Here is a 10,659-nt window from a genome sequence, read left to right as displayed (position 1 = left end):
GAAAGGGAAATATATATAGATGTAAACCGTTATGGCACATCACTGAGGATGAGGAAACGAATGGCAATGAGAGGAGAAGAACGGACTGATGACATAAGGACTGAATGAAAGAAAAGGAGGAGACGGTGGTCTTCTGACTGGGACTAATAGAGGACACGTCTAAGAACTGGAATCATATGGATTGTATGAGAAGCATGAAACAAGGAATCTATGTGAATAGGAACTTCACCTCTGTGTCATACACACAACCGACATCCACTAAACGCTGCATCCAGTTTCCAAATAGTATCTGCCGTGCTTCATGCATGGCTGTTCTTATTTATTTTCGGGTGGATATGTTTTTATGTTTTATTTTCTATTTGTATTATATTTTCAGTTCTATGGATTTTATTTGGAATTCATTTTTCAGGATTTTGAAATTATTTTGATCATATCTGCTTTTGGTTGTTTTTATTTTTTGTATTCTAAAAGAGATCCACTCCTCATGTTTGTTCAAGTTGATTTGCATGAGCTGTTGAACAGAAACCCATTATGTTTGTTCACAGACATCAAAGATGGGGCTTTCTTTAATGTTTGGTTCATTCATGGAGACTGTGAGTCTAAGTAGTTATGTTGCCTCTCTCTCTCTATCTCTCTCTCTCTCTCTCTCTCTCTCTCTCTCTCTCTCTCTCTCTCTCTCTCTCTCTCTCTCTCTCTCTATATATATATATATCTCTCTCTCTCTCTCTCTCTCTCTCTCTCTCTCTCTATCTCACTCTCTCTCTCTCTCTCTCTCTCTCAAGCGTTGTTTCATGATGTAAACAAATATGACCTTATATATTTTGATTAAATAAGGCACACATTACCATAGTTGTTGTTAGTCACCTTCAATAATGTTTATTTTTATTAAAGATATGGTGGTCAAAGGTAAGACATTCATTTATAAAATCAAAAAAAAAACGTATTGGTATGTTGCCAACACCAGTTGAAATAAAAGTTGTTGTTTTTTTAAATAAAAATTGACATCAAAGGCGTTATATGTGAACATTGAATCTATGACGCTTTCTTTGACCATACAGGAAGCCATGTCTTAGTGCTCTCTAAAGTATATGGTTGACCCATATCATGAGATTAATCTTTCCATGAACTAGAGGTGAATTAGGCACGTAGGTCACTGTCCAGACAGATCTTTCTTGCCAGTGCCACACGCACTAATGTCTAATGAAGCGCCTGCGTGCATCCCTGTCCAAGTGTATCTCCAAAGTCAGTTGCAGAACCAGTGTCTGAGCTCTATTGAATCCATGGGAGATATGTGACAGCTGAGCAGCTGTTGATCCTGGCAAAGCAGACGCAAGGTACCACTTGAGCGCCCACGTTGTAGACTGAGGGTCGCAACGCAGTCCCCTGGGAGTAGTGAGCTGTGATGTAGTCTTTCCGGCAGGATAGGCACACATTCAGCGGAAGAATTCTTGCTCGTTTAAGCATGTCTAACTAACAAACCAAAAAAAGGAGCACGATACGCCACTACAGTTCATTTCATTAGTCGAATGTGCATCCCAGGGAAGAGCAACGGAAATTCCCTACCTAGTCTCCTCTTGTTGTCTGTTTCAAGATCTTTCATCGTTTATCAGTTTATCACATTAATATTGGTGGAGAATGGGAAGACTGGATCCACTTTGAACTTTAGTTTGGCTCCAGACAGTCCTTTGGTCTCAATAGATGCCTAGCAGACATGATATAAACACAAACAGAATTCTCATTGCAAGTGCTGAATGTCAACATCTTTGAACATTCGGTAGTTTATTATCTTTCCCTAAAACTATCGTTGTGATTCACTCTTGTGTACGGACTGCATTTGTCCCGAAAATGAATATCACCACAAAATAATAAACAGGTCAGATAGTTAAAAGCAAACAGCAGCAAAGCGGCAGCAACATTAAAACATTTTCGGTTATGTTTCAGTGCCTTTTTAGGGGCTGTTTGCCCATCAAATTAATGGGTGTTTGACAAGGGCATTTAAATGTGTTACACAACATCCGACAAGAATACATTTTATGTCTCCCTCTCGCCCTCTAAAGCCATTCTTATAACCAATGGCCGAGGTGGACAATGACATCCAGGGTATTGGATGCGTATTAGGAAGTTTCGCCACATCTCGTTTGCGTAATACATTACCGCGTTCTGGCAGTCAACAAAGAGCCCAATGATTATTCCTCGTCAGTGTCTGATTAATTCTGGCGCACACCCCTCCCCTGCCGTTATAGATAGACTGCATTAAAGTGACAAAGCCAAGTGAGAGTAAAGGAGATACTCTCCTGCTCTGTGGATTGTGTATCAGGAAATAAAACTTTGGCTTAGTGCTGCACAGAGAAAAGCACATGACAAATGTGAGAATATCTTAAATAAAGAATAGTTAGCCTCCTTTTTTCTCTGAAGATACTTATTGAGGAACTAACAAGCTGTTTCTGCCTTAGTTAGGCCGGACTAAGAATGCACTTGAATCAGCAATGGGGCCATTAGACCTTCTCTCTTTTGTTCTACTGGAGCACAACATCAGTCTGGTTTATATAAGACCTATAAATATATAATTTGCTGCGTTTACTGGCTCACCGAGAGGTAGAAGTATTACCTTCACCATAATCCAGACTTTACGACAACAACAAAAAAAAGATCAGCCAAAACTAGAAAAAGAAATGCATTATAAACATGTCTTTTCATTTACAGTATTGGGGCATGGCAGAACATTTAAGGTCAGGGTGAGAACACATAATTCATATCCTGTGGTGTGAGAGTAAGGTCAAAGTCGTTACAAGGAGTGGCTAGAACAACAATTCGCCACCAACAACTGTTCGTCTGTCTGGAAGATATCCAGCAGATCAACAACTACAAATAAAAGACCCCCCCAGGCACCAGGCGACCCTCTACTACCAAACCAGCTGAACTAGTTCTACTGTCGTTTTGAAACACAAAAGGGCCCTCTGCCATCTAGCCCCTCAGCTGACAAAACCCTCAGCCATTAGGACTCTACCCCCCCCCACCCTGCCCCCATCCCATCTTGTATTATCCAAATGCTAAAATATGTATTATATTCTGCTCAGCCATTTACTTTATGTTCCTTTTCTTATCTTTTCTTATTTCTTATTGTCGTCGCATTATCGAGACTGAACCTGCAAGTCAGCATTTCATTGGACGGTGTATACCAAATGTATCCCGTACATACGACTAATACAACATGAAACTTAAAACCATCTACTCCCTATCCCTACCCCCCTCCTGACTACACTCTCCCCTGCCATCCCCTCCTTCACTCCCACCCCCCTTTTAACCCCCTCCTCCCTTCCACCCCCCTCCTCCCTCCGCCCTAGGTCTGTGGACGGTGCCGTCAACATCGGCCTTCAACACAATCATTCAGGACCTGCTACAGCACAAACGTACCCAGCTGAACGTATCTGGCTACAGGCAGGTGGATCACTGACAGGACACAGCACATAAAGCTGGGGAAACATATTTCAGATTCCGCAGGGTTGCGTGCTCTCCTCCCTCCTCTACTCACTCTACACCAATGACTGCATGTTATGCTGGTGAATGAGGACCCAAAAGCGACTTAATAGAAACAGAGTCTTTATTCCAGTCTTAACAAAACACGATACTCCTGGATATTATCTTAGGTAAATCCAAAACAGGAAAACTGAAATCCTCTCGTCGGTAGAGAGGAACGACTGGAGACGCGACCACAGACTGCAGGTCGCTTCGGGAAGGCACAGGCCGTAGCTGACATAGACACCTGCTAACACGCAGCATCTGAAGAAGGCAAAAACACGACAGGGCGGAACAAGGACACAGAACAGCAAACATCAAACAAGGATCCGACAAGGACAGAAGCGGAAAACAGAGGGAGAAATAGGGACTCTAATCAGAGGGCAAAATAGGGGACAGGTGTGAAAGAGTAAATGAGGTAGTTAGGAGAATGAGGAACAGCTGGGAGCAGGAACGGAACGATAGAGAGAGAGAGCGAGAGAGGGAGAGAGGGAGGGGGAGAGAGAGGGATAGAAAGAGGAAAATAACCTAATAAGACCAGCAGAGGGAAACGAATAGAAGGGAAGCACAGGGACAAGACATGATAATCAATGACAAAACATGACAGTACCCCCCCACTCACCGAGCGCCTCCTGGCGCACTCGAGGAGGAACCCTGGCGGCAACGGAGGAAATCATCAATCAACGAACGGTCCAGCACGTCCCGAGATGGAACCCAACTCCTCTCCTCAGGACCGTAACCCTCCCAATCCACTAAGTACTGGTGACCACGTCCCCGAGAACGCATGTCCATGATCTTCCGTACCTTGTAAATAGGTGCGCCCTCGACAAGGACGGGGGGGGGGGAGGGAAGACGAACGGGGGCGCGAAGAAAAGGCTTGACACAGGAGACATGGAAGACAGGGTGGACGCGACGAAGATGTCGCGGAAGAAGCAGTCGCACAGCGACAGGATTGACGACCTGAGAGACACGGAACGGACCAATGAACCGCGGAGTCAACTTGCGAGAAGCTGTCGTAAGGGGAAGGTTACGAGTGGAAAGCCACACTCTCTGACCGCGACAATACCTAGGACTCTTAATCCTACGTTTATTGGCGGCTCTCACAGTCTGCGCCCTGTAACGGCAAAGTGCAGACCTGACCCTCCTCCAGGTGCGCTCACAACGTTGGACAAAAGCCTGAGCGGAGGGAACGCTGGACTCGGCGAGCTGGGACGAGAACAGAGGAGGCTGGTACCCAAGACTACTCTGAAACGGAGATAGCCCGGTAGCAGACGAAGGAAGCGAGTTGTGAGCGTATTCTGCCCAGGGGAGCTGTTCTGCCCAAGACGCAGGGTTTCGAAAAGAAAGGCTGCGTAATATGCGACCAATCGACTGATTGGCCCTTTCTGCTTGACCGTTAGACTGGGGATGAAACCCGGAAGAGAGACTGACGGAAGCACCAATCAAACGACAGAACTCCCTCCAAAACTGTGACGTGAATTGCGGGCCTCTGTCTGAAACGGCGTCTAACGGGAGGCCATGAATTCTGAACACATTCTCAATGATGATTTGTGCCGTCTCCTTAGCGGAAGGAAGCTTAGCGAGGGGAATGAAATGTGCCGCCTTAGAGAACCTATCGACAACCGTAAGAATCACAGTCTTCCCCGCAGACGAAGGCAGACCGGTAATAAAGTCTAAGGCGATGTGAGACCATGGTCGAGAAGGAATGGGAAGCGGTCTGAGACGACCGGCAGGAGGAGAGTTACCTGACTTAGTCTGCGCGCAGTCCGAACAAGCAGCCACGAAACGGCGCGTGTCACGCTCCTGAGTAGGCCACCAAAACCGCTGGCGAATAGAAGCAAGCGTACCCCGAACGCCGGGGTGGCCAGCTAACTTGGCAGAGTGAGCCCACTGAAGAACAGCCAGACGAGTAGAGACAGGAACGAACAGAAGGTTACTAGGACAAGCGCGCGGCGACGCAGTGTGAGTGAGTGCTTGCTTTACCTGTCTCTCAATTCCCCAGACAGTCAACCCGACAACACGCCCTTCAGGGAGAATCCCCTCGGGGTCGGTAGAAGCCACAGAAGAACAAAAGAGACGGGATAAGGCATCAGGCTTGGTGTTCTTATTTCCCGGGCGATAAGAAATCACGAACTCGAAACGAGCGAAAAACAACGCCCAACGAGCTTGACGTGCATTAAGTCGTTTGGCAGAACGGATGTACTCAAGGTTCTTATGGTCAGTCCAAACGACAAAAGGGACGGTCGCCCCCTCCAACCACTGTCGCCATTCGCCTATGGCTAAGCGGATGGCGAGCAGTTCGCGGTTACCCACATCATAGTTGCGTTCCGATGGCGACAGGCGATGAGAAAAATAAGCGCAAGGATGGACCTTATCGTCAGAATGGAAGCGCTGGGACAGAATGGCTCCCACGCCCACCTCTGAAGCGTCAACCTCGACAATGAATTGTTTAGTGACGTCAGGAGTAACAAGGATAGGAGCGGATGTAAAACGCTTCTTGAGGAGATCAAAAGCTCCCTGGGCGGAACCGGACCACTTAAAGCACGTCTTGACAGAAGTCAGAGCTGTGAGAGGGGCAGCCACTTGACCGAAATTACGAATGAAACGCCGATAGAAATTAGCGAAACCGAGAAAGCGCTGCAACTCGACACGTGACTTAGGAACGGGCCAATCGCTGACAGCCTGGACCTTAGTGGGATCCATCTGAATGCCTTCAGCGGAAATAACAGAACCGAGAAATGTGACAGAGGAGACATGAAAGGCGCACTTCTCAGCCTTCACGTAGAGACAATTCTCTAAAAGGCGCTGGAGTACACGTCGAACGTGCTGAACATGAATCTCGAGTGACGGTGAAAAAATCAGGATATCGTCAAGGTAAACGAAAACAAAGATGTTCAGCATGTCTCTCAGTACATCATTAACTAATGCCTGAAAGACAGCTGGAGCATTAGCGAGACCGAACGGCAGAACCCGGTATTCAAAATGCCCTAACGGAGTGTTAAACGCCGTTTTCCACTCGTCCCCCTCTCTGATGCGCACGAGATGGTAAGCGTTACGAAGGTCCAACTTAGTAAAGAACCTGGCTCCCTGCAGAATCTCGAAGGCTGACGACATAAGGGGAAGCGGATAACGATTCTTAACCGTTATGTCATTCAGCCCTCGATAATCCACGCAGGGGCGCAGAGTACCGTCCTTCTTCTTAACAAAAAAAAACCCCGCTCCGGCGGGAGAGGAAGAAGGCACCACGGTACCGGCGTCGAGAGAAACAGACAGATAATCCTCGAGAGCCTTACGTTCGGGAGCCGACAGAGAGTATAGTCTACCCCGAGGGGGAGTGGTCCCCGGAAGGAGATCAATACAACAATCATACGACCGGTGAGGAGGAAGAGAGTTGGCTCTGGACCGACTGAAGACCGTGCGCAGATCATGATATTCCTCCGGCACTCCTGTCAAATCACCAGGTTCCTCCTGAGACGCAGCATCTGAAGAAGGCAAAAACACGACAGGGCGGAACAAGGACACAGAACAGCAAACATCAAACAAGGATCCGACAAGGACAGAAGCGGAAAACAGAGGGAGAAATAGGGACTCTAATCAGAGGGCAAAATAGGGGACAGGTGTGAAAGAGTAAATGAGGTAGTTAGGAGAATGAGGAACAGCTGGGAGCAGGAACGGAACGATAGAGAGAGAGAGCGAGAGAGGGAGAGAGGGAGGGGGAGAGAGAGGGATAGAAAGAGGAAAAGAACCTAATAAGACCAGCAGAGGGAAACGAATAGAAGGGAAGCACAGGGACAAGACATGATAATCAATGACAAAACATGACACTGCACCTCCAACGACGCAATGTCAAACTGCTCAAGTTTTCTGACGACCCCCCCGGTCGGTCTCATCTGTGACGGTGTATCATCTCACCAAGTACTGTGGAGAGGTTGACCTCCTGGTGCAGTCGCAACAACCTAGAACTAATCACAGTCAAAACCATGGAGAAGGTGGTTGACTACAGGAAATGATCCCCACCATCTCTCCCCCTTAAGATGAATGGCTCAGCCGTCAGCACGGCCAAGTCATTCAAATTCCTGGAGACCATCATCTCCCACGACCTCAAGTGTGAGGACAACATCACGGTGGTCACCGAGAATGCTCGACAGAGGATGTACTATCTGCGCCTGCTGAAGGAACTCAAACTCTCTCGATCAATTCTGGTTCGGTTCTACAGAGCCAGTTGATCCACACCTCTTCTACCACCGTGTGGTTTGGGTCTGCGTCTGCCCGCTGCAAGGGCAAACTGAAGTGCATCATCTGGTCTGCAGAGAAGGTCATCGGCTGTCACCTGCCTCCATCAAGGACCTGCACATCAACAGGACAAGGAAACGTGTAGGAAAGATCATCGCCGACCCTGCCCACCCCATCTTTCAAAGACTCCCCTCTGGCATACGGTTTAGGTCAATCTGACCAAAACCACCTGAACAGTTTCTTCCCCATGCTGTGGCCCTCATCAACCCATCATCAGGCTCATAGGAATTAAGTGACTGCCTCAAATATGAATCTGCACTATACTGCATTGGCACTAGGTACACCTCCGCACAGCACTGTATATATTTGTCACAGCAGAATCCCTCCCCCTGTATATTTAAGCAATGCGGTACGAGGGAGTGTGGTATATGGCCAATATACCACAGCTAAGTGCTTGTCACGTTCCTGACCTGTTTTCCTTGTTTTTGTATGTGTTTAGTTGGTCAGGGCGTGAGTTGGGGTGGGCATTCTATGTTATGTGTTTCTATGTTTAGGTTCATTGTCTATTGGCCTGATATGGTTCTCAATCAGGGACAGGTGTTTTACGTTTCCTCTGATTGAGAACCATATTAAGGTAGGGTGTTCTCACTGTTTGTTGGTGGGTGATTGTTCCTGTTTCTGTGTCTGTTGCACCACATGGGACTGTTTCGTGTTTTCGTTCGTTTGGCTAGTCTTACCTGTTCATGCGTTCTTCGTGTCTATGTAAGTTCTTATGTTCAGGTCGGTCTACGTCGTTTGTTGTTTTGTAATTTTCCAAGTGTTTTTCGTGTTCGTCTTTGCTTTAATTAATAAATTCATTATGTCATCGTACAACGCTGCGTGTTGGTCCGATCCCTACTCCTTCTCCTCATCCGAGGAGGAGGAGGAATTAGACAGCCGTTACAGAATCACCCACCAACCAAGGACCAAGCGGCGTGGGAGAAAGCAACAGCGATCGCAGGATTCATGGACATGGGAGGAAATATTGGACGGTAAAGGTCCATGGGCACAGCCAGGAGAATATCGCCGCCCCAAAGCTGAGCTGGAGGCAGCGAAAGCAGAGAGGCGGCGGTATGAGGAGGCAGCACGGAAGCAGGAGAAGGATCTGGGCTACACTACGTGGGAGGAGATCGACAGGTGGGCGATCGACCCAAGGAGAGTGCCGGAGCCCGCCTGGGATTCTCTGGCGCAGTGTGAGGAGGGATACCGGCGAATGGAGGCAGCACGACGACGCGGTAGGAAGCCTGTTAGTCAAGCCCAAAAATTGATTGGGGGGGAGGCTAAAGGGTAGTGTGGCGAAGTCAGGTAGGAGACCTGCGCCAACTTCCCGATCTTACCGTGGAGAGCGAGAGTACGGGCAGACACCGTGTTATGCGGTAGAGCGCACGGTGTCTCCTGTACGTGTGCATAGCCCGGTGAGGGTTATTCCACCTCCCCGCACTGGCAGGGCTAGATTGAGAATTGAGCCGGATGTCATGAAGCCGGCCCAACGCATCTGGCCTCCAGTGCGTCTCCTCGGGCCGGCATACATGGCACCAGCCTTACGCATGGTGTCCCCGGTTCGCCTACATAGCCCAGTGCGGGTTATTCCACCTCCCCGCACTGGTCGGGCTACGGGGAGCATACAACCAGGTAAGGTTGGGCAGGCTCAGTGCTCAAGGGAGCCAGTACGCCTGCATGGTCCGGTATCTCCGGCGCCACTTCCCCGCCCCAGCCCAGTACCACCAGTGCTTACACCACGCACCAGGCTTCCTGTGCGTCTCCAGAGCCCTGTTCCTCCTCCACGCACTAGCCCTATGGTGCGTGTCTTCAGCCCGGTACCACCAGTTCCGGCACCACGCAACAAGCCTCCTGTGCGTCTCCAGAGCCCTGTTCCTCCTCCACGCACTAGCCCTATGGTGCGTGTCTCCAGCCCATTACCACCAGTGCCTACACCACGCACCAAGCCCCCTGTGCGTCTCCAGAGTCCTGTGCGTCCTGTTGCTGCTCCCCGCACTAGCCTGAAGGTGCGTGTCCTTAGCCCGGTACCTCCAGTTCCGGCACCACGCACCAGGCCTACAGTGCGCCTCAGCCGGCCAGAGTCTGCCGTCTGCCCAGCGGCGCCTGAACTGCCCGTCTGCCCAACGCCGTCTGAGCTGTCCGTCTGCCAAGCGCCGCCTGAACTGCCCGTCTGTACTGAGCCTTCAAAGCCGCCCGTCTGTACTGGTCGGGCTACGGGGAACATACAACCAGGTAAGGTTGGGCAGGCTCAGTGCTCAAGGGAGCCAGTACGCCTGCATGGTCCGGTATATCCGGCGCCACTTCCCCGCCCCAGCCCAGTACCACCAGTGCTTACACCACGCACCAGGCTTCCTGTGCGTCTCCAGAGCCCTGTTCCTCCTCCACGCACTAGCCCTATGGTGCGTGTCTTCAGCCCGGTACCACCAGTTCCGGCACCACGCAACAAGCCTCCTGTGCGTCTCCAGAGCCCTGTTCCTCCTCCACGCACAAGCCCTATGGTGCGTGTCTCCAGCCCATTACCACCAGTGCCTACCCCACGCACCAAGCCCCCTGTGTGTCTCCAGAGTCCTGTGCGTCCTGTTGCTGCTCCCCGCACTAGCCTGAAGGTGCGTGTCCTTAGCCCGGTACCTCCAGTTCCGGCACCACGCACCACGCACCAGGCCTACAGTGCGCCTCAGCCGGCCAGAGTCTGCCGTCTGCCCAGCGGCGCCTGAACTGCCCGTCTGCCCAACGCCGTCTGAGCTGTCCGTCTGCCAAGCGCCGCCTGAACTGCCCGTCTGTACTGAGCCTTCAAAGCCGCCCGTCTGTACTGAGCCTGCAAAGCCGCCCGTCTGTACTGAGCCTTCAAAGCCGCCCGTCTGTCATGAGCCT

The sequence above is a fragment of the Salvelinus namaycush genome, chromosome 1 (genome assembly GCF_016432855.1).
Source record: "Salvelinus namaycush isolate Seneca chromosome 1, SaNama_1.0, whole genome shotgun sequence".
NCBI classification, from domain to species: Eukaryota; Metazoa; Chordata; class Actinopteri; order Salmoniformes; family Salmonidae; genus Salvelinus; species Salvelinus namaycush.
This window is presented reverse-complemented; position numbering follows the sequence as displayed.